This window comes from Petaurus breviceps, unplaced genomic scaffold, assembly GCF_028583685.1.
Source record: "Petaurus breviceps papuanus isolate PSGF00001 unplaced genomic scaffold, PetGlider_PUasm1.0 100, whole genome shotgun sequence".
Taxonomy (NCBI): Eukaryota; Metazoa; Chordata; class Mammalia; order Diprotodontia; family Petauridae; genus Petaurus; species Petaurus breviceps.
The window spans coordinates 3,394,459-3,419,837 of record NW_027185573.1 but is presented as its reverse complement, the minus strand read 5'-3'; the positions used below and the strand labels follow the sequence as shown (position 1 = coordinate 3,419,837).

Here is a 25,379-nt window from a genome sequence, read left to right as displayed (position 1 = left end):
GAAGGAAGGAAGGAAGGAAGGAAGGAAGGAAGAAAGGAAGGAAGGAAGGAAGGAAGGAAGAAATAGAGAAGAATGAAAGATAAAGGGGGAGAGAAAGACACAAAGAGGGAGAGAGAAAAAGAAGAGGAAAGAAAGGAGAGAAAGAAAGAAATACACCCTTTTTCAGTGTGGTTGTCAAGCTTGGTTTTTAAGCTCACTTCTGAACATAAGACCATTGAATTGATTCTGTGTAATATATTAGTATACTTTAGTATCTGACAGCAAGAAATGCATAGTGAATATTCATTCCAAAGAGAAACTAAAAAGTCCAAATGCCATTAGGAGATAAAATAATTTTCTCTCTCCTCAATTATTAATAGATATTTAGGAATAATTTAGAGATATATTAAAACTGTATGAAAGAATCCATAATACATTTGGGTCATGGGAGATTATGAAAATATCTGTCCTCATTTTCATGTCACCCAACATAAATTTCAACTAAAAACAATTGTGAAAATAATGATGTACATTCAAATATGTGCTCTTAACAATCCAACATTTTTCCAATCCAGACAGTGAACTGTATGATTTAACACCTGAGAGGCAACTCTAATAATGTTAATAAGGCTTCTGTTAGTTTATAACACAAGGCTCACTCTTAGTGACACCAGGACATAAACATATCTGGCTCTTTTCTCACTCTGAATATAGTTTGTCGTATAATACTGAAAGGACAGAGAAATATGACAGAGATAGTAGTAGTAGTAGTAGTAGTAGTAGTAGTAGTAGTAGTAGTAGTAGTAGTAGTAGTAGTAGGTATGTTAGTGGTTGTGGTGGTAGTAGGTGGTGGAGTGGAGTAGCAGCAGCAGTAACTGTTGTTGTAGTAATAAGAATTACTGTCTTGGACTTATGATTTCACTGGGATAGGAACTCCCAAATGGAGTAATTTTCTCAATTGATGAGCACCTTCTCAGCAAGTTATAATCTTAAGAGTTTCCTGAAGCATGGAGAGTTGTGACAACTTTCCCAGGATCACATAGCCATTATGTGTTAGGTAAGTCTTGAATTCACATGTCTTCTTAGCTTTGAGATCAGTCTTCTAATCATGGTGTCTTTCTGCCTAATAAAAATAGCAACAGTACCATAGAAGCAGTGTGACATAGTGGATAAATAACTTCAGTCATGACACCTCTGTTTAAGCATCTCTCACACATAATGACTGTGTCCCTCAGTACCTCAGGCAACTCTCCAAGAAAGGAAGTTTGGGAGCTGCTATTCTATAGGGAATGGTTCAATGATGTTATGTTATCACAATGACAATGATGATGATGATTGATGAAATTGATGATGTAACTACAATAGTAATCCAATACTCTGGCATATTCTGTGGTAACATTAATGTTGTATCCATTGTGTTATTCTCCTGGTACTCAGAAACCTCAAGTGGATCCATGATCTATATTGCCTCTAATGTCCTGTCACTCTTAAGTCACATGTTTTCCCCTAAGTTTATTATCACCCAGTGTTCTAGGGACCTTCCTCAATTTCAGACATCTTGAAGTCACCAGTGAAAACTCAGGCTGCTCATTATGTTAACCACTCTCTCCAATCACCTCCCCCCCCACACACACATCATACATTTTTTTCAATGCCATTCTTTACGTTATCCTCCTTCATAATTCCTTGTTTGTGAGAGAGCCTTCTCACATCTACCACGTACATCTCCTGTTCACTTTGGGTTATTCTATTTCAATTTTTCAGAAACTATATTATTTCTTGCCTTATCATACAATATTTTGGAAGAACATCTTTTTCCAGGGAAAATCATTAGATTCATTAAAAGAATTTTATAGCCTCTCACGAAAGGCAGTATGACATAGAGGTAGAGTTTTAACTTAAAAGCCAAGAAGACCCAGGTTCAAATCAGTCCTCATTCACATATTTTTCTGCATGACCTTGGAGTCACTTAACACCTGTGATCTCCAAGACCTCTGCATTGGTAGATGGTGTTTCCTCATCTTACCTTTTCCTTATACCAAGAAAATCAGGTCAAGTCCCTACTCTAGAGCCTGCCTTCCTTCCTTCCTTCCTTCCTTCCTTCCTTCCTTCTTCCTTTCCTCCCTTCCTCCCACCCCCCCCCCCCCCCCACTATACCACCTAACTTCCCCAAGTGGCTCAATTTCTCAAAGACAAGCCAGCCCTCTCCCTTCTCTCCTTATGTGAAATAGGTAGGATGTCAGATAAGTAAACATATTAGATGAAAGATAAGGTGATTTTAATTCTGCTAACCACATATGACCACCAGACTTACTTGAAGACAAATGTGTAAAGACAACAGCCCAAACAGCAAACAAACTACCATAGCAGTGCTCTCCAGCACTTATATTCCTATATTATATAAATATATAATCATATTCTTTTACTGGTTTTTGAAAAAAAATATCCCAGTGAAAAATAGATTAACCCCAAATCAGAAGACAGTGTATACAAAAAGAAAAGTAGAAACTCAGACAACTGTATGGGGGCCATCTTGTCCAGCCTCTTCATTTTACAGAATAAACTGTGACCTAGACATAGGAAATGACTTGTCCAAAGTCACTGAATAATAGATTCAACTCAGCAGCCATGTCATCTACCCATTGTCAAAAGGAGTTTTTGACATCTACCCCTGTATCTTCTCTTCTACCATCATGGGTAGATCATGTGAACCAATGGAGAGTGAAATGAGTAGAATCAAGAGAAAATATACTAAAAATATACTAATACTTTGGACAGTGTCAGAACTCTGATCAGAGCTCTAAAAAATGACTTCATTACTCTTGATTCTCCATAGATTTTTCCCATTCTGGAAACTCATTCCACTCCCTGACAGTACTTAGTCATCCTTCTGATTGCCTGGTTCCCCCCAGACCTCTATTTTAAGGAGGATGCCCAGAACAAACCATTTCTTTATTCCTTTCCAGGCTACCAAACATGTCTACCATGTCTTCATGCTAGCTTCCTTCCTGCATTAAAACATGAATTCCTTGAGGACTGGCCCTGTCTTTCTGTGTTTATATTTGTATTTGTATTTTCAGTGCCTTGGAAACATAATTATCCAATTATCCAATTTCAGTGCCTTGGACACATATTATCCAATCAAAAAATTATTAAGCACCTAAGTATACACTTACACCATGCTCTCAAGGAGCTGCAAAGTCTAATGGGGAGGCAGTCCAAAATGATGTACACAGGCTATCTATGGGATAAATTGTAAATAATCAAGAGATGGAAAACACTAGAATGAAAGGGAATAGAGAAAGTTTTCCTGCAAGGTGGGATTTTAATTGGGGCTTAAAGGAATCCAAGGAAACATTCAATAGGCAGAGAAATGAGGAGGAAGGAGGCTGATGTCACTATGAAGTATATGTTGTAGGGAAAGGTGTAAGAAGACTGATCATATGTGTGGGAGAGAGAGGCAGGTTATGAAGGGCTTTGAATGCCAAACAAAGAAATTGTATTTGATTTATTCATAGTAGAGTTTATGTTGGGTCAGAGAGGATGAATGGGGATGGGGAGAAACTAGTAGCAGGAAGACTGATTGATATTGTTCAGTCCTTTCAGACACGTCCAACTCTTCATGATCCCATTTGGGATTTTCTTGACAAAGATGCTGGGGTGGTTTGCCATTTCCTTCTTCAGCTCCATTTCACAGAAGAGGAAACTGAGACTAACACAGGGTTAAGTGACTTGCCCGGGATCACACAAGCTATTCTGAGGCCAGATTTGAACTCAGGAAGATGCCTTCCTAACAGGCCATATATGTGCACTGTATCTACTTCACCTAGTTGCCCAGCTCACACTGCTTTAGGATTTGTAAAGAGTGTTTTGTATCACCACAACTTTTTCCATTTTATAGATGAAGGAACTAAGAGAACTCAGAAGTTAAGTGACTTGCGTAGGGCCATAAAGCTGTGCCTGTGGCATATTTTGAATTGATAGTCTTTCTGACTCCTAAGTCTAGACACTATCTTACTATACCATGGCTTACATTAATTTATATAATATTCTATAAATATTATGCAATAAAATACACTATTCAGCATCCAAGGCAGGTTTTGAACCCAACTTATCTGGGTTACCTTGAGCTCAAGTACTGTAATCCCTGCCCCCCTTTTACCTTTTAGGTGACCACGGCTGAAGAGACATCATTTGTTACTTTTCTGAGATTTCAAATTTTCCAGTAAAGTTGTTGCCTTTTCTCTGCAATCTTGTATACAAACTCCCCTTCTAATTTTCAATGTGTTGGTTTTGTTTTAAAAAATAATAACATTTCAATTTAGTTATATAATTAAAATTCTTCATTCTATTTTATTTGGCAATTTTGTACTTTGGTAATATCTTCCTTCATCTTCTCATTTTCTTTAGGATGATCATCAGGATAGTCAAATGAATTTTATTTTACATTTTAGTTTTCTAGAACAGATCTGTTTCAGTGCTGGGTGGGTTCTTTTGCTGGAACATGTACTTCAAAATACAGAAATATCACCTATTTTTCTGCAAGCATAAAATAGTAATACAGATTATTCCAAAACATATAATACAGATTGTTCTGTTCCCCCCACCTCCATTCAACTTAAATGCTACCTTGTCTATGATGCCTTTCAACATGGTAAGAAATGATATTTATGTAAAAACTTTCATAACATTCTGCATTTGCCTCCCTTATGAATTTAGCATATTCTGTTTTGCGTTATTATTTGTGTATTTTTTTCTCTTCTTCTAGAGGGTGAACTCCTTGAAAGCAGGGACAGACTATCATTTTTCTTTGAATTCTAACATGTATTTATGCAAAGAGTCAATATTTAATATGTCTTGTTGAGTTTGAGTTGACAAAGTACCTGTGGGAGTTTGCATTGTTACAAACCTTCCCAGAATTTTTATTGGTTAAGTGGAAATCAGCTTAGAGAATTCTTCAATTTTCGTGATTTTACCCCATTTAAAAAATTAATTTGCTTTTAAAGCATTTAATATTTTATTGCTTCTTTGGAATATGGAAATTCCACATGTGACGGGGAGGAAGGGTGAAGAAACCAAACAAGAAGGAAGCCAAGGTGGGGGTGTAGAATCCAGACAGATTTTGAAGGTGCAGTTATGGGAAGAGCCGGGGAGGACTGAGGCACAGCTGCTGAGGGTGAACTGGAATGGGTGTTTTTTTTTTTTCTTTTTCCAGCTCATTTTATAGATAAGAAAACAGAGGTAGACAGGGTTAGTTAAGTGACCTGCTCAGGGTCACACAGGGTAGCTGTCTGAGTAAGTTTGAGCTCAGGTCTTCCTGACTGTAGGCCAGGCACTCTAGTCTTGTTTTTTGTTTGTTTTGTTTTGTTTTCCTGGAATTTATTTATTTATTTTTTGTTTTCAACATTCATTTCCACAAGATTTTGAGTTCCAAATTTTCTCCCCATCTCTCCCCTACCCTCCAACCCAAGATGGCAAGCACACTGATTATCCCTTCCCCCAGTCTGCCTTCCCTTCTATCATCCACCTCTTTTATCCCCTTGCCCTCTATTTTCCCATAGGGTAAGACACCCAATTGAGTGTGTATGTTATTCTCTCCTTAGCATGCGCTCTATTCATTGCCCCATCTAGCTGCTCCTTCACCAGGCCCCCCTTTGGGGGTGCATCAAAATCCTGCCATCCCAACTGGCATTCCCCAAGCCCCTCCTCTTCCCCTGTACCTACTCCAGCTCCATCCTCTTCCTTGATTGGCTCTTTCTGCGCCCGCATACCAAAAATGGTAATGGGGGTTGGCATTCTATTCTATGGCATATGAAAACTATGGCATCACCATTCTTGGAAACTGTGTCCTCCTGGTCCCTCAGGTACCCTTGGGGCTCCTCAGCTATTGAGAAAGAACTTCTTTTAATTGTTCATTTGCTCCAGTAGGACAGTGTGGGGGTAAAGCGTACATTAAGGGGTGAGGCTGAGCAATCCTTCCTGTCGAATGATCTTCATCAGCACATCCAGTCCGTTCTTATACTCAGGCTTCCCATTAATTATCCGCATATTCTGGATCCTGGATCCATATCCTGGATCCGAAGGCATAGAGGCTGTTGTAGAGATCAGCCCACTACTCATGCTGACCGACAGCAGAAGATGTTGTCAGAGAATTCACAGGAAGTAATGAGAAACTGTTTCGACTGTGAATAGGTAGCAAGTTGGGTCTGACGAGAACAGCTCTCGTAATAGTAGGGATATAAGCCCTCTCAAGGGGGAGAACGCCTTCTCCCCGGGAAATCCTCGCGAATGCATCAAAGACGCTCTTTGTAGCCTCTTCGCTCCTTCAAGGGCAATTGACCATCAGCCATCATACGTATCAGGTCAAGTGCGGAAAGCCGTCCTAAGAGGGCTCCCGCGTCACTTGCTGTCGTGCCAGTCAGGGTAAAGAAGTTAGGGGCTGTCCCATCTGGCCTAGTCAAGCGCTCAAAGAGAGCATGATAAATGCCCAGACCAGCTGTGTAGGTGGCCTGGCGCAGGAGCCCAGCGGAGAGCCCCGCGTACATGCCTCGAACGCCCCGAACCCCCTCAAACCTTAGGATACTGGTGAACGCCTGCAAGTTAGTCTTGTAATGACGGTTCTGGGCGCCTTCCACGCTCAGCTGCATCCGGTTCTTCACCAAATTCATAGGCTGCACAAAAACTGTAGCCGGCGTACCAGCCAAGCCTCCAAAGTGAAACTCGACGACCAGATTGGGAGATGTATGGTGATTTACAGGCAACTCTCCACTCCCAAAGCTCGCTGCCAGCGCCATCCCCGCTAATGTACCAATGTCCCGCTGCAGCTGGCTTTATAGGCAAGGACGGCTACACGTGGACAAAGCGACCCTGCACGCATGCCAGGCCTCACAATGCCCTCTCCCATTCCCCACCTTGCCAGCCCCCACTACCATTTTTGGTATACGGGCGCTAAAAGAGCCAATCAAGGAAGAGGATGGAGCTGGAGTAGAGGTACAGGGGAAGAGGCGGGGCTTGGGGAATGCCAGTTGGGATGGCAGGATTTTGATGCACCCCCAAAGGGGAGTGGTGAAGGGGCAGCTAGATGGGGCAATGAATAGAGCGCATGCTAAGGAGAGAATAACATACACACTCAATTGGGTGTCTTACCCTATGGGAAAATAGAGGGCAAGGGGATAAAAGAGGTGGATGATAGAAGGGAAGGCAGACTGGGGGAAGGGATAATCAGTGTGCTTGCCATCTTGGGTTGAAGGGTAGGGGAGAGATGGGGAGAAAATTTGGAACTCAAAATCTTGTGGAAATGAATGTTGAAAACTAAAAATAAATAAATAAATTCCAGGAAAAAAACAAAACAAAACAAAACAAAACAAAACAAAACAAACAAACAAAAAACAAGACTAGAGTGACTGGCCTACAGTCAGGAAGACCTGAGCTCAAACTTACTCAGACAGCTACCCTGTGTGACCCCTGAGCAGGTCACTTAACCCTGTCTGCCTCTGTTTTCTCATCTCTAAAATGAGCTGTAAAAGGAAAAAAAATAAAAACCCCACTCCAGTATCTTTGCCATGAAAAATCCAAATGGGATAGTGAAGAATGGCTGAACACCTTTCTTTAGCATTTAGCTTAATTTACAAGTCACTTGTTTTTAGTGATATGTTATTTTTGTAATATGTAAATCACTGGGCTTGATTATTTTAGTTGCACTGGGTATGTAATGGACATGTCTTGTCGAGGATTGTTGAGTTCCCCTGAACCTATCTATCTTCTTGTATGGCCATATTTTCCAGAAACCTTGGACCCAGAGTATGCAAGAGGCCCTGGATGTGTTAAGCAGGAATCCCACCCCCACCTCCAGCCAATACACATAACAACCTAACTTTTTGTTTATACCACAAACTTTACTCCTGGTGTGTCCTTGAAACATGTCCTTGGTGTCAGCTACTCTGTGCTGGTCTGGGAAACTGCTTGTGCAGCTCGTTCCCTTGTAGATAAGCAGACCATCTTATCTTCATAGTCTAGCAGTTCCCAAGGGACAAGAACACAGCTTTTGCCATTGCCTTGTTCCTCCCCTTTGGGAGGGTTTTGTTCTTTTTTCCATTTTAACTGCACCCCTCCCATGCAGTGCCCATTTAGAAGATTCCCTAGTGTTTCTGCACTCCACTCCCCTCCCCACCGCCCTGTGCCTTTTGTCCTGCTGTTACAAATATGTAACTTCTGTAAGGACTGTGAACTCAGCTTTGGTTCTACATGCATATCCATTTCTCCTAGTTTTCACGTAAATTTCATGAAGTTGTGATTTCCTGTTGATAGTCTAGAAACCTTCCAGATTCACAACATAAATATTTTGTGCAAGCAGCATTGTTACCCAGATCATTGACATCTTACACAACATAGTACCTCTTTCTTTTTTTTTAAACACCACAGTTAGATTACCTCCTTACAACAGTCCAGGGGATATTACTGATACTATTTTCATGGGAGAATTGAGATACTTGTAGGCATTATCAGAGCTGAACATGGAAGTAACTACTTCCATTCTATCAAAAATAAATACACTTTGGAGAGGGGCAATTGCCAGCCTGTAGCCCAGAGAGGACCTACCAATGTCTCTTAGATGAATAGTTGTTGATTTGTGAGTGAACTGACCTAAGCTTTGCTTTATCAGCTATTTCCATGGTCATCATTATCTACTAATTTCTAATTCCCAGAAAAAATAGTATTTGTTCCATACTTCCCTAATAAAATCTGTTCCATGATCATATCAACAGCAACATGTATTAAACTTTTTTTTTACAAAAACTGTCCAAGGTTTCATTTAAAATGTGTAAGTAAATAAGTTTCTAACAATTTTAAAAACAATGTACATTTAAGAAATTTTAAAAGTATTTTTTGAGAAAATGAAAGACTTTGCCTCATACACAAATGAAGAATTAAAATTCTAGAGAATCAGTAGATCCAATTTTAGATAAGATTATTTTCAGAACAATATTGAGGCTTCCAGGGGGAAAAAGTAATACTTCTTTGGGTCATGCTCTCATTAATATGGATACTTATCCAAGTGGGATGGATCGTAATTGATTCAAGCCCTCTGTGGCGTAAATGCAATATTTACAGTGCCTGTAATCACTACAAATATACCTACATGGGTTGGGAGTCAAGATGGCAGAGTAGAAAAAGGACTTCCACATAGCTCCAGCTCCCACCTCCTCCAATTCATGTAAAAAAAAAATGACTCTAGACAAACTTTGGAGATACAGAACTCAAAAAATGTCACAGAGAAGCTAACCTTCCACTGAGGACAGCCTGGCAGGCTGGCAGGAAGCCACCAGCTCAGAGCTCTGGGTGTCGAGCCTAGCTCCTCACGAACCCAAGGCTTTTGCCTCAGGGCAGCCTGACCAGCCACTGGCTGGAGGGACTTCAGATCACAAGCAGCTGTGGTGGTTTCCAGCATTATCAAGACATAGATGCTAAGGACAAAGTGAGAGGTCAGTGCAGTTTGGACTTTGGGACCTGGGAATTTAGGTGTGAGAGCTGGCCTTTTTCCCCAGGCAAGAAGCAGCTGAGGCACCCTGGCTGTGCAGCTGCCCGACTTGGGGCTGCTTCAGAGCTCCTGTTCTGCAGATTGTAGGGGGACCAAGCAACCAGTCTGAGGGGTAATCACTCTTGCTTTAACCTGCTTGGATCTGAATGGCTATCTAGGGTGGAGGTCCTGGGGTCCATGAACAGTTTGTCAGAGTGTGTGGTGGCTTCAGAGAGGGCACCCAACTAATAGCTCCAGCAGCTGAGAAAACCCCAGCATCTGGGATAAAGCTCCCGTTTCTGGTAGCAATGTTCTACTGTTGCAAAAGGCTCAAAAATCAAGTAATTGAGTGGCAACATGAGCAAGCAAAGGTAACAAAGCAAACAGAGTAATACAACTTTACATTCCTATTTTGGGGGCAAAAAAGGATCAAAGCATGGAAAAGGAAGAAGACAATAAAAGTCAGAATTCCTGCACCAAAAGATTTCAAGAAAAAATATGAACTGATTATAGGCCATAGAGGAGCTTAGAAAGGATTTTGAAAATCAGAGAAGTGCAGGAAAAACTAGGAAGAGAAATGAGAACCATGCAAGAAAATTATGAAATGACAGTCAACAACCTGACTAAAGAAAATAACACCTCAAAAAAGAGACTGACTCAGATGGCAAAAGAGGTTCAAAAAGGCAATGAGGAGAAGACTGCCTTAAAAAGCCGAATTTGCCAGATGGAAAAAGAATCTCAAAAGTTCACTGAAGAGAATCATTCCTTCAGAATTAGATTGGAGCAAATGGAAGCTAGTGACTTTATGAGAAATTAGGATACTATTAAATAGATGCAAACAAATGAAAAAAATAGAAGGCAACATGCAATGTTTCATTAGAAAAACCACTGACCTGGAAAATTGATCTAGGAGAGATAATTTAAAAATTATTGGACTATCTGAAAGCCATGATAAAAGAAAAGAACCTAGAAATCATTCTTCAAGAAATTGTCAAAGAAAATTTCCCCGATGTTTTAGAACCAGAGGGCAAAATTGAGGTTGAAAGAATCCACCAATCACCTCCTGAAAAAGATCCCCAAAAGAAAACTAGGCATATTATAGCCAGGTTCCGGAGTTCCCAGATCAAGGCGAAAGTATTACAAGCAGTCAGGAAGAAACAATTTCAATATTGTGGAAACACAATCAGGATAACTCAGGACCTGGTAGCTTCTACACTGAGGGATCAAAGGGCTTGGAATATGATATTCCAGAGGGCAAAGGAGCTGGGATTAAAACCAAGAATCAGCTACTCAGCAAAACTGAGTATAATGTTTCAGAGGAAAATATGGTCATTCCGTGGAATAGAGCACTTTCAACCATTCTTGATGAAAAAAACAGAGTAGAATACAAAAGTTGACATTCAGATACAAGAAGCAAGAGAAGCTTGAGAAGGTAAACAGGGAAAAGAAATCATAAGGAACTTATCAAAGTTGAACTATTAACATTCCTACATGGAAAAACAATAACTGTAACTTATGAAACTTTTCTCAGTATGAGCATAGTTGAAGGGAATAGAAATGTGTGTATGTATATGTATATACACACACAAATACATATATATGTCTACATAGGAGGGTATATGGGTATATGAATACACATATGTGAGTGTGTGTATATATGTCTATAGGTATACATAGACAGAGGGTACAGGACCAATTGAATAGGAAGGGATGACACATAAAAGGTGAAATTAAGAGGTGAGAGAGGAATATAATGAGAGGAGATGGGGAGAGACAGAATGGGATAAATTATCTTATATAGAAGAGGCAAGGGAAAACTGTTATAATGGAGGGGAAGACAAAGAAGGCAAAAGAGAATGGATCAACCTTACTCTCATTGAATTTTGCTTAGGGAGGGAATGGCATACACACTAAATAGGGTATCTCACCCTACAGGAGAGTAGAGGGGAAGGGGAAGAAAGGGGGTATAATGGAAGGGAGGGCAGGCTGGGGGGGAGGGAATTTGGAAGCACCCAGTTTTGAAAAGGGACATTATCAAAGTAGAGAATAGAACAGGTGGGGGATGGATAGGAAATATAGTCAGTCTTTCACAACATATCCACTACTAAAATGTTTTGCATAGCTACATATGTACAACCTATATTGAATTGCTTATCTTCCCTGTGAGGGTGGGTGACAAGGGAGGAAGGGAAAGAATTTGCAATCCAAAGTTTTAAAATCTAATGTTTAAATATATATATATATACACTTACTTTATTATTATTATTATTATTATTATTTTACATGTAACTGGGAAATGAGATAAACAGGCACTGGGTCATAGAGATCCATAGTGCCCTACTGTAAAGTTGAAGGGGCATGGGGGAAGATATGGGAGAGAGCAGATTGGGGGAGGGGATATTCAGTGTAATCTCTGTTTTGGGGTGGTGGGTAGGGAAAATTGGGTAGAAAATTTGTAACTCAAAATCTTGTGGAAATGAATGATGTAACCTAAAAAAAAGAGGGAAAAAAAGAAAAATAAACAGAGTTAACTAACTAACTAACTAACTAAATATGCCTACGTGGTGCTCAATCACAAAATATAACAGACTCTCCATATAGAAGACAGAAGCAAAATATTTATTCAGACACCAGAAAAGCAAATCCCAAAACCAGTAAGCTGATTCTATCATAGTTGCAAAAAAGTTAATAAGCCACAACAGCACAAAGAGCCATACCATCCTTTAGCCTTCCCACAGACTAACACTAGATCAATATTTACTCCCAAGCCTATCTGCCTCCCTCAGAAGTGTGCTCTCCTCCCAAATGACTAGGTTGCTCTGACTCCCAGCTTTCTGTGGGCTCTGCTCCACCCTTCAGCAAACTTCCCACCACAGGTTCCATGTGATTACATTCAGCCTATTAGGGGACAGAGTACATTTTCAAAGCAGGGAAGGTCTTCAAATTCCCATTACACTCTCTTAACCTGTGTGATTTTTGTTGGAAAGAATGATGGATTTGGAATTAAAAGACTTAGGTTCAAATCACAAATTATTCACTTAATCTTTCTGGCTCTCAGTTCCATCACTTGCAAAATAAACGGTTGGATTAGGTAACTTCTGAGATGATTTTCAGTTTTTAGTCTATGATTCTATGATCATCCATAAAGGATATGGCTGATGTTTCACACACATTCTGGCTCTCTTAACATTTTAAAGCATAAGTGGAGTGCTCAAAGTGGTATCTAATTATTTTTTTTCACTTTTACTATGTGATATTTAAACTGACTTTTTTTGTACATCCATCTCGTGTAATGCTGATTCCAGTCCAATACAGTCCAATAATCATTTATTAATGACATGTTACTTGTAAAGCACAGTTGGAGGGTTGGATACAAAAAGCCTGTTTATATTAACCATGAACTGAACTTCTTTACCTTTTGAGTAATACAAAATTTTGATTTTTCAGATATGGTGGTGTCCTGTGCTTTTCAGCTACCAATTTTCCTCAATGTTAAAAAAAAATTGGGGAAGGGATGGAGCAAAGGTGATGATTTCATTTTGGGTATAGTTTCTGGTCATTGCCAGCACTGGGCTATTTCTTCAGTGCAAGCTAGCTCACTTTCTTCCTTCAGTTCAATATGTCTGTCATTCCATTTGGTTTTCATCTGCTTATAGGACAAAGGATTAGGGTTATTTATTTACTTGAGTTGATGTGCAAAGATAACCCAACAGTACTTGTCCAAAATATATACAATGATGAATTAGCTGAACTTCTATTCTGTTGTATGTTCTAGTCTAGACAATGCATATTTTTTATCCTTTTAGTTTTGATAAGGGTAATGTTTTTTTTGAAGATCTTATATCTCCCAGAGGAGACCCTTTATCATTATAGGGTTTAATACAATCAATAAAATATCACATAGGAACAGACACACTTGATTGTCATTGATAGAGAAACTGTCATTTGAACACTTCATAGGGCGTCCTCCATAATAATATCAGATATCTTTGGTGTCTTCCTTCATTTCTTTTTAATAATCAATTTATGGAGTCATTTTTATGATTGCATCTGTCAAGGGATATTGTATGATTTAAACATATGAATGGGAGATGGCTTGTTAGAGGAAAATATTTAAGGCTAAATTTTACTCTAACAAGTCAATGGGATTTTTTTTTCTTTTTGTTTGTTTGGATTCTTTTAGTACATGTTAAGATCATTTACATAAAGGTTTGCAAAGTAAAGATGTGAGGCAGTAGTTATTTGGTGTGAGTTGCCTTTTATTCATAGTTGTACCAATCAGGCTTTTCCAACCTTTGATACTTTCAAAATTGTGCCCCTTCAGCATAAATTTCTTTTGTGTGTATTTGTTCTGGTCTGAATAATCTCCTCAACTTCAGTTTCTTAAGTACTTTTTTCCTCATGTAAGACATTGGAAAATGAGGTATTAGAATCTGAATGTGGTGATTCCTTTGTCAGAAAAATACAGAAGCCAGAAAATAATATAACCAGTTGATGGCAGAAATCTTTAGTAAGATGGAAATGTGCTTTAAATTGATATTCAAGTTGTTCAACTTCAGTGATTATTTCTTGATTTTTATCTACCTACTAGAGGCTCTAGTTTCTTGGAAAATAATTTTTGAGATTAAAAAATGTGATTTTCTGACTTATGTTCACCAAAACATTATTTTGGAGGTGGGGACACATGAGTATAGTTCTATTTAGATAAGTAGAGAGATTGAATATTCCAAAGAAAGATATTATTAAGAGAATAAGATCCTAGTGAAAGATATTGGAAACATAGTTGGAAAAAAAGAAAGGAAGAGATGATTCTTTTAAGATGGAAAAGAAGGGAGGAAGAATGAATTAAATAGTTACTTTGACAATAACTGCTTTTATTGATATGGAACCAATTAAAAATAACAATTTCCTCTGAGAAGCCAAGAACAGAACACTAAAGTCATGGATGATTGAGAAGATGCATGACCATCTATTCTAAACTCCAACATCCCTAAGAAAGATTATCAAAGCAAAACACTTTTAAAAACAAAATATGTTTCTCTTCATTATACAAAATTAATATAGATGAGTAATTTTAATAAATAGCTGTATATCCATACTGTATTTTCCCTAAGAATTTAATTTTTTCAGATTCATTGCCTAGGATTCAGAAAGGTGATAGATATGATAAAAATATTTTTTTCCATTACATCTTTCTCTAAATGCCCAGCATCGTAGTTTGTCCATTTCCCTAGTAAATTGGAATTTACACATATGCTTCTGAACAATTTTATATACCATAGCTGGGGGTAAGAGACAGTTATCAATCCTTAAATCAACAAAAAAAACACTTCAATTATCTAAAGACTGTTCAAATAGGAAGTATCAGCCAGCCATACTCAGAGCCTAGTGGAGCCAGGTAGCATGAAGAGCCAGAGATCATCATGTTACAGTAAGTCATCTCAGTGTTTCAGTGACAAATTCCATTGTTTTATTTGATGAGCTTAATTAATTTTGTCCAAATAATAATTATAATATATTTATTTTGCAAAATAATACTGCACATGGGCCAAATTGCAATTCAAACAATAACTGAAGATACATCCACCATATCTGCCTATTATCAAACTGTTTGAGGGCTGTTTCCTTGAGGCTAAAATTTCAAGCGCCATATTTTATTATATATAGCATAATACTGCAGGTATTATATGCTATTATATATATACATATATATTATCTTATATGGCATTAAACTCCATTTGAGAAACTGTTGCTGGGGGCATGACTAGGTGGTGAAATGAATAGAGCACTGGCCCTGGAGTCAGGAGGACCCGAGTTCAAATCCGGCCTCAGATATTTAACACAAAACTAGCTGTGTGACTTTGGGCAAGTCACTTAACCCCAATTGCCCCTCCAAAAGGCAAAAAAAAGAGAGAGAGAGAGAAAATGTTGCTGAAGTAGTGTAGGTATTGGTGTTTGAAATTGATAATGAATTTCTTGATTTAAAATAATAGCATAGAGGGAATTTTATTTGCAGGTCAAGAAGAAATGATTGGTGTGAATATAACTTTTAAATTTTTTTTCAGATTAATCTTAAAGATGTTGGTGAATTATATCAAATAAGCATTGGACATGACAATAGTGGAAAAGACAATAGTGGAAAAGTTGGTATTTGGAAGAAATTAAACTTGAAGACATAGCACTGGTGAGGTGTTTTCTCTCACAGTTGATTGTTGGATAACTGAGAGTGAAGATGATGGAGACGCCTGTAAAGAAATATCTATTAACAGACCTAACAAGAAGCCCTTGCCATGTATGTACTTGTGAATTCTTTTTATAAGTTTTAAGTAAAAAGGTTCAATATGCTGAGATTTTAGAAAACCTAGGTTTAAGAGGAACTCTCTTTTAAACATTCATTTGTGTTCTTGTGTTTAGGTATAACTATTATTCATGTCTTAAATTTTAGTATTCCTATACTTTAATATTCTTGGTCATATTCGTTTAGTATATTTTTATTTTTTAATTAAATTTTATTTTATTTTCAAACTATGATCAGTCTTTATTGCCCTTTATTTCCCACCACGCCCATTGAGAAAGCAAGAGAAAAAACCCTCTCTTACAAGCATGTACAGTCAAGCTTAACGATATTTCTCATTGGCCATGTTAAAAAAAAAATCTTAATTTGCATTCTGAGTCTTAACAACTCTCTCTCAGAAGCCCTGCATCATGTTTCATCATGATTCTTTAGGAATTGTGATTGGTCATTGTGTAGATCAGAGTTCCCAAGTGTTTCTCCCTCTCTTTCTTCTTTCCTTTCCCTCCCCCTCTCTCTCTCCCTCCCTATTTCTCATCTCCTCTCTCCCTCACCTCTCCCTTCTCTCTCTCTTTCTCCCTTTCCCTCTCTTTCTTCTTCCCTTCTACTCTCACCCCCACACAGATATTTTCACATATATTTAATCACCCATGATCAACCTACTTACCATCCTACCCCACCCTACTGAGAATACAAACCATTTCTAATAAGTCAAACCAAATTTCCACATTAGTCATTGTCTTTCATATGTGTGTGTTTATGTGTGTATGTATGTCTCCTGCATTCTGAGTCCTTCTTGTCTGCTTTCGAGGATGACTAGTATGTTTTATTGTGAGTCCCCTGGAATTCCAGTTGGGTGAAATACATGTCTGTACTTAACTCTGTATCTGTGTACGTTCTTCCTTCTTTTGACCAGTTTAGATGAGAGTTAGTTTCAAGTGTCAGTCACTCCTCTTCAGCCACCTCCTCCTTGATTATATCTGTATGGTCTCTTTCTGCAAGATAATTTTCTAGAACATTCCTTTCCCTCCCCCTCCCCTGGTATATTCTTTTTGCCCTTACTTTTCATTTTTACCTTAAAATTATCAAGACATAACAGAAATACTCATTTCTAATTGGATTCCCTCTATGAACCTTGATGCTGATAGGGTTCAGAGAGGACACCTGTATTATCTATCCATCTTTAATGTAAGCAGTTTAGTCCTTTATCGGTGTTCATTCTTGATTATCTTTGTATTTTTCTCTTTTCTCCTTTATACTTCAAAGTTTCTCTGGAGCTCTGGATTTTTTATTAAGAAAATTTGGAAGTCCTCTCTATAAATATCTCCACCACCCCCAATTGCATTATATTCTGTTTTTTCTGAGTAAGTTACACTTGCTATAAAGCCCATATTCTTTGCCTTCTGTAATGTCATATTCAATATTTTCTATTCCTTTATAGTGATGACTGCTAAACTGTATGTGATCCAGACTGTGGCTCTTCAGTACTTGAATTCTTTCTGGCTGTTTACAAAATTGTTCTTTGAACTGGCAATTCTGGGTTTTCACTCGTGTTCATGGGAGTTTTCATTCTGGAGTTTCAGAGGTCAACCTCTGGATTATCTTTATTTCTACTTTGTCCTATGATTTTAAGAGATCTGGGCAGTTTTCTTTTAAGATTTCTTGAAATATTATATATAGACTCTTTAAAAAAAGTTTTTATTTAGTATTTTATTTTTCCCCAGTTTGTATGTAAAAACAATTTCTAACATTCATTTTTAAAACTTCTCTTTAAAACTCACATTCTCTCTTTCCCTCCTTCCCTGCCCCATCCCCCCCAATGAGAAGGCAAGCAATTCAATATAGGTGATACGTATATAGTCATGCAAAATATATTCATAATAGTTATAATGTGAAAGAAATCATAGACAAGAAAAAACTTCAAGAAAAAATAAAGTAATAAAAAGTATGTGTCAATCTGTCTTCAGACACCACCAGTTCTTTGTCTGGAGATGGATAACATTTAAAATATATATATTTATTTATTTTTAGTTTCCAACATTATCTTCCATAAGTTTTAAATTTTCTCCCCTCCCTTGCCTTCCCTCCCTAAGACATCATGCAATCTGATATGATTCTATACATACATTCCTATTAAACACATTTTCACATTAGTCTTGTTGCCCAGAAGAATTATAACAAATGGGAGAGACTGTGAGAAGAAAAAACAAAACAGAAAATAGTTTCCTTCTCTCTGCCTTCCAGCACCATGGCTCTTTCTCTGGATATGGATGGCATTTACCATCATGAGTCGTTTGGAATTTTTAAGTCCTTGCATTATTGAGAAGGGCTAAGTCCATCAAAATCAGTCATTGAACACTGTGGCTGTTTCTGTGAGCAATGGTTTCCTGGTTCTGTTCACTTCACTCAGCATCAGTTCATATAAGTCTTTGATGGATAGCATTTTTCATCGTAAGTCCTTCAGACTTGTCTTAGATCATTGTACTACTGAAAATAGCTAATTCATTCACATCTGATCATCTTGCAATATTGCTGTTATTTTGTACACAGTACATTTCACTTTGCATCAGCCCATGCAAGTCTTTCCAGGTTTTTCTGAGAATATTCTGTTCATTATTTCTTATACTATAGTAGTATCCCACCACAACTTGTTCAGTCATTTCCCAATAGATGGGCATCCCCTCAACTTCTAATTCTTTGCCCCCAGAAAACAGCTGCTAAAAATATTTTTGTACGTATATGTCCTTTTCCTTTTTGTTTTTATCTCTCTGGGGATACCGTCCCACTAGTGGTATTGCTAGTTCAAAAGGTATGCATGATCTTATAGGCCTCGGGGCATAGTTCCAAATTGCTCTGTGTCACAACTCCACCAACAGTCCATTAATGTCTCTTTTTTTCCCTCACCCCTTCCAACATTTACCATTTTCCTTTTCTCTTCTATTAGACAGTCTAATAGGTATGAAGTAGTACCTCAGGATAGTATTAATTTGCATTTCTCCCATGAATAGCAAGTTAGAGGCATATACACACACACATACACACACACACACACACACACAAACACTCCAGATAGCTTTCATTACTTCATCTGAAAACTAACCATATATTTTGATCATCTATCAATTGGGGAATGGCTCTTATTTTTATAAATTTTATTCATTTCTCTATTTTCAAATTTTCTTTCTCCCCCCCTTCCAGCCTTTTTTTCACTTTGTTTTCATAATTTTTGAGGAATGAGGCCTTTATCAGAAAAACTTGCTTCAATTTTTTTACAACTACTGTTTCTAACTGTATTTCCTTCACTCTGTCCTGTCTCCCCCCATTTAGTCTATTCTTTCTCTAGTTTCGCCCTGTCCATACTCAACTACCTGACTACCTCCTGAATCCCCCCTCCCGTGATGTGATCTCCCTTATATTACCTTCCCCTCCTTCTCTTAGCCCCTTCCCCGCCTACTTTCCTGTAGGGTAATATAAGACTCCTATACCCAACTGAGTGTGTATTTTTTCCCTCTTTAAAAGGGAAGGCTCTTTAAAAAAATTACATGGCATTTAGATAGCCCAATGAGTCTACATATTTTTCCCCTTGATCTATAAAATACCTTCAATTTTCTTTCTCCCCCCGCCCCAGCCTTTTCAATTTGTTTTCATGTTGGAACCTGTTTGTGCCTGATGTCTGAAACACAACACTGTTGGCACTGGTTTCCAAACTTCCTCCTTTTTTGACATGCTACCCATGAACCCCATTGTGGTGTGCAGGTTCCCTTCTCAGCCTACCCTTAATCTGTGACGCAGGTAGTTGGGCACAAGGCTGCCAATTGTCACCTGTCCCTGTCACAGGTCCCCATTGTGAGTCTGGGTTTGCTTCATAATGGGTTTGAGATCCTCTTTGCTCTGATGCACAACCTCTCCCTGGGCATTGGTATTCCTTTTGGAGTTCCTGGCCCAACCCCATCTGCAGTTTTTGTAGACTTCCCTACTTATCTCCCTATGTTAACTTGGACTGGAAAAAAAGATACACTGATTTCTTCAGGATTTCCCTACAAGAATTCAGTCTGCTACATTTTCTAAAAATATTGGGAAAAGTTTGTGGTGAGGAATTCCTGCACTACTTCCTATGACTCCACCATCTTCCATCTTTGAGTTTGAAACTTGGTTGAAAACTCATTCTACTGGGCCATAGTGCCTGGTCTTTAGGTCTTAGGACTTAGAGCTGGAAGAGATCCTGGATATTACATAGTCCAGAGGTATCTTTTTACATGAAAGCATAAATTACACAGTAGTGAGATTTAGGGTTGGGATTCAAGGGCACATCTTCTGAGTACAAAATCAGCGTTCTTTCTAAATCGAGGCACAGAACATTTCGGAGATAGGGTCTCCCATGGCTGGCTCCCTGGCTCTGAAAACACAAGTGATTAATTTGGGTTTCTTAGGAGATGGCCTATTTACATACAGCTCCAGCTTGGAACCTGATGGCCTGGAGGTAGAGTTTTATCTCCAACCAATTCTGACATTAGAGGATTTGATAATAATGTTTAAATGTCATGGATGCCTCCTATTTTACAACTGTGGTTTCTTCATTCTAGATAATTTAATTTTAAATGGGGGTTGAGGTGGGAGAAGAGACGAAGGGCCAACATAAAATTTAGTGAAAGTTGGCAGGTGGAAGAGATCATTCTCATCCTGAGGTGGGCACCGGCAGCACCCAAATGCCAGATATCACATCATGTGGGTAATATGAAAACCTTTTGCTAGGGGAGCAAAAAAAAGGTGTAATAACTTTCAAGATGGGTAAAACAACAAAGGTAATTAAAACGCTAAGCATTTCACTTGATCTCTACAACAATATTGGGAGGCAGGTGTTATTACTTTCCCCATTTTACAGTTGAGGAACTTGAGGCAAACAGTTAAGTGACTTGCTCAAGGTCACATAAGCTACTAAGTGTTGGAGGTTGGATTTGAACTCAGCTCTTCAGTAGTAACTCAGCTTGTTCTCTCCCTCTCCTTCTTCTCTTTCTCCTTCTCCACAGGAAGGTAACTTTAGATGGCCAAAAGCTGCCTCTTTAACTTGGGGTTTACTGGCTAGATTTCTTTCTCAAAGACCAAACCTTAAACCCATTTCACTTTAGAGTTCATAGATTGGACAACAATAGGCCCCATCACTTAATGGCTATTTTGGGGGCCCTCCTGGTTCAGGGTGAATATAAATAGTAACTGTTTCTCTTTTGACTAGCAGCCCCTGAGGGTCTTCTCCTCCCAGTTTGATCTTTTTTTTTTTTTAATTAAAGGGGCCATCCTTCTGCTCACTTCTTAAAGAGGCCTATTCACTGAAAGGGAGTTACAGAACTCAAAGTGAGTACCTGAAAAGGCCTTAACCTAAAAATAGCCAGGGTCTCTTGGGCCATGTCCAGTCATAAGGATGAATATCTGGTCACTGGACCCAGATGGCCCTGGAAGAGAAAGTGAGGCTGGGGACTTTGCACAGCTCTCCCTCCCTCCAATCAAAGTCAACGCAAGTCATGTCATCATCTCCCTGATGTCGTGGTCCTCTTTGAGAATGAAGGACAAACACAGCAATCCTGATTCCCAGCTCAGGGCTCTAGCCACTGTACTACCAGCTAGCTACCTTCTAAGGCAATTCCAAAGAACCCCTAGATATTCAAGAACCCCAAAGGACCAGGAAATACCCATACAGATTGTCAAACAGTTCATATTTCAAATGCTCCTGATCTGAAGGGGCGTATGTTCTATTGGCAGCATGCTCAGAGAGAAATAATATAAAGAGAATCTTCGCCCTAATGGGTTTAGGTCCTTGTATAACACTTCATAATACTGGAAACACTTCTTCAGTTTCTACTGGCTGTATCATTTGTGCCTGCATGAATCACCAAAAGCAGGAGCACTCTGTCTGTCTGTCTGTCTGTCCGTCCATCCATCCATCCATCCATCTATAGATATATATATAATGTGTGTACATGCAATATATACCTATACATACATATACAAATGTATACACATAGATACATGTATGTTTATATGTGTGTACATATCTATGTGTGTTTGTGTATATACATATATACATATGTGTGTGTGTATAATTGTATATGAAATAAAATCTTCCCTCAATAAAATGTTAGGTCACTGAAGGAAGATTTTGTGTGTGTATGTCTCCCTAGCATCCATCCCCATAAGTGATTTATATTACTCACTAATAAGTGTTTATTGAATGAAGCATAAACAAATGAGTGGATGTTTCCCTGTGCAGTTCAGCTAAACTCTGTGTATCTCAGCTGACTCCTTTGTTTGTACTTCCTAAGTCAGAGATGAGTTACAATCTACCTTGGTGGGAGAATTTCTTCCACCAGGACCTCCCCCGTGAGGATAAAATGCTATATTCATCAAACAATTAGGAAGCATCCCTTTACATATAGAGGATAGAGATGACCTTGTGATTTCATACAGGAAATTCCCAGATTTCCCAGGAAATCACTCCTACCAATGCAAATAGTAACCTTCTCTGCAATTTGGGGGATTGAATCAGTCAATCAATCAATCAGCAAACAATTATTAAGCACCTACTAAATACCAGGCACTGTACTAAGTACTTTTTACAAATATTTGAGCCTCATAGCAACCATGCCACGTATATGCTGTCAGTACTCCCATTTTACAATTGAAGAAACTGAGGCAAATAGCCTCAAATGACTTGTTTAGGATCTACATAGCTACTAAGTATCTGAGTCCAGATTTGAACTCAGGTCTTCCAGACTCCAGACCCAACATTCTATTATGAGCTCTACCTAAGTTGCCACCAAGATGCCTATTTTGAGTCTTAGAGAGTTGCCTATTTGATTAACTCAGAGGTAAAAAGACTTGCCTGGAGTCACACAGCCAATACGTGTCATAGGTAAGACTTGAATTCAAACCTCCTTGGCTTTGAGACCCACTCTCTCTCCACTATGTCACACAGTCTTTCTCACATCAACATGCCATCATATATACAGCTATTCCATATACATAAGATCCCTGGCAGAAATGGATTCTTCAAATCCTATTTCATTTATTTCCCAATGTCAATGGGCAGCCAACGTCTGATTCTTGGATAACAAAGCACCTCTCCAAATAGGCAAAAAGTATGGTACTATCCACAGTGAACATTCTATGCTAGGTGTTTACAGATTTCCAGGGATTGGCTCAACAGTGTTCCAAGAAGGAAGGGGAGGGCCATGGCCCAAGCTAATCAGAGGAATCTGTATTCAGTTTGACTCCTCAAATCAGTCAAGTGATGAAGAAAGCTGATTGTCAAGTACTCCTTTATAGGATTGATCTGTCCTCTTCTGATTGGAAAATAAGCCCTGGACTAAAGATGACACTTAGCGGCCACATCAGTAGACCCTGGAGTTGTTCAGTGCAAATGATATAACAAAAGAGGTGAAAAAATATCAGTCTCCCAGAACCCCCTGTCATCTCTGTGGTGATACAGTGCCTAAGAGTGTCAGGCCAATAGCGAAGGGGCTGCTTGACATTCAGAGCACACTGCAATTGTTTACACATTAGTCATACAGGTTAGTGGTCCCACTTTTAATATTGAAAGGGAAATAGCTAAGGTCTGGAGGTCAATAGTGTGGGCTATTTTGCATTGGCTTACTCCATCTGTAAAAACAGATTTTTGTTTCCTCCCTTTGGGCTTTGGTTCTGCCTCTCCCCTCCTCAAGAGAAGGGACATTTAAATTCATTGGAGAAAAGAGTAACCAAGAACAGTGACCACCTCAGCCATAACCAAGCTGTCAGCAATGCACCAAGAAAGGAATGGAATACACATGGTTTAGTTATGCAGCAGCAAGAAGGAGAGAAGGCATGGGGAATTATGGCCACTCAATTTAAAATTTGATTCACTGGCTTTCAACATTTACTCGGTGTTTATAATAACAACAATAATGAGAATAACTCATGTTGATAGATGGCTTTAAATCTTGGGAAGCAATATAATATTTTTGTCCATACATTCACAAATTTCACAATGTGTTTGTGCATATGTACAAATGGAACCATGCAGGTGCAAACACAGGTGTTTGTGCAATGCATGTGTGTAAATAGTATGATGATCACATATATGTAGATAGACATTATATATGTTGTATATGTTTACATGCATATAATCATACACATGTGTAAACATTTTCCAACCTCACAATAATGCTGTAAAGGAATTGTTGCCATAATCATAGGTATAGAACTGAGAGAGAATTCAGAGGCCACCTAATCCAGCCTATTATTTTACAGATGAGGACACTGAGGGATGATGCATCGTGCCCATTGACATATAGGTTTTCAACATCCAAGGCAAGATTGGAACACTTACCTTCTCTGCTCCAGGGGCATTATTCTTTCCAGCCTAGTTAGGCATCATATTTGAGTTATTTAAAAAAGGTTTCTAACTTTTAGATCATAGTAAATTTTGAGATGGACTTTCCCTAATTTTACCAGGCAGTGAGGAGGTCAAATAACAAAAGTAAATGAAACCAATCAATATGGCAACTGATATATGGCAGTACATGCAACATTCAGCACCCATAGTACCCAAAACGTCCAAGGCATTTTCTCATTCTGGCTTAGTGACTGAGATTGATCATATCAATTATACAGCTTGCATACTAGAGGACAGAAAGAGAGGAAGAGAGAAGAAGGGAGGGAGGGGGGAGGAGAGACAGAGAGAGACAGAGAGAGAGACTGAGAGGAGAGAGGGAGAGAGGGGGGGGAGAAAGAGGGGAAAAATTGGAGGGGGGGGAGAGAGGAAGAAAGAGAGATGGGGAGATAAGAGAGGAGAGAGGAAGAGAGAGAGAGAGACAGAGAGAGAGTTTGTGTATTTGAGCCCCAGCTCTGCCCCACCTTGATGCCAGCCTCAGCTGCTGAGCCAGTTGTGCGTTAACATAAAGATCGGGAGAGTATAATGAGGAAGATTCAGAATTAATTATGGCCAGACAGTCACTATGCTGGGAGAAAAAAACTATTAGAATCGCAAAGCCTTGGGTTGCAGCCATAAATTACTTAGAGGCACGACCAAGAAGTAATCCAATAATCCATTTATGACTTTAAATAAATCTTGCTTCATTCCAAAGCCCTCCTGAGTCTCTACACTCATAATATTCACAGCCACTAGCCCTGCATCAGCAGGGGGCTATCAGAACCAGTCCAACGTCTATAAGGTGTTCAGATTAGTGAAAATTAGCCAGAGCTGAGAAGTCAATACTGAATTACCCTCTCCACAGTAGTGATTTGGTCTATTTGTTACTCTTTCCTTCATGGTATTCGACTGCTAAGTTCTTTGATTCCATGCCCTAAGAACACCCTCTTCACTATTCCTACTGAGATAAGAAATATTAAAAAAAATGAATATCCCATAGCCATAAAGAAATCTATTTGAAGAATTTTGTCTGAATGAAGTCTCCACAAGAGCAAATAAATAATTCTATGAAAAGTGTGAAGTTACAGATAGAATTCTAGACTGTGATTCCCAAAGACCCCACCTCTGACACCTAATGTGTGATCCCACTCCATCCCTCAACAGAACATGAGCTCTCTGAGCGAAGACAC

The 25,379-nt window shown here is 38.8% G+C and overlaps 1 protein-coding gene and 1 pseudogene across 1 annotated transcript in view; both read right to left on the bottom strand.

The window, feature by feature from the left end:
* The window catches only part of LOC138161063 (transmembrane protein 132C-like), a 611,235-nt gene that overhangs the window by 550,888 nt on the left and 34,968 nt on the right, over positions 1–25,379 (bottom strand). The gene's annotated exons all lie outside the window — the stretch shown is intronic.
* Positions 5,913–6,773, bottom strand: LOC138151681 (mitochondrial 2-oxoglutarate/malate carrier protein pseudogene; annotated as a pseudogene).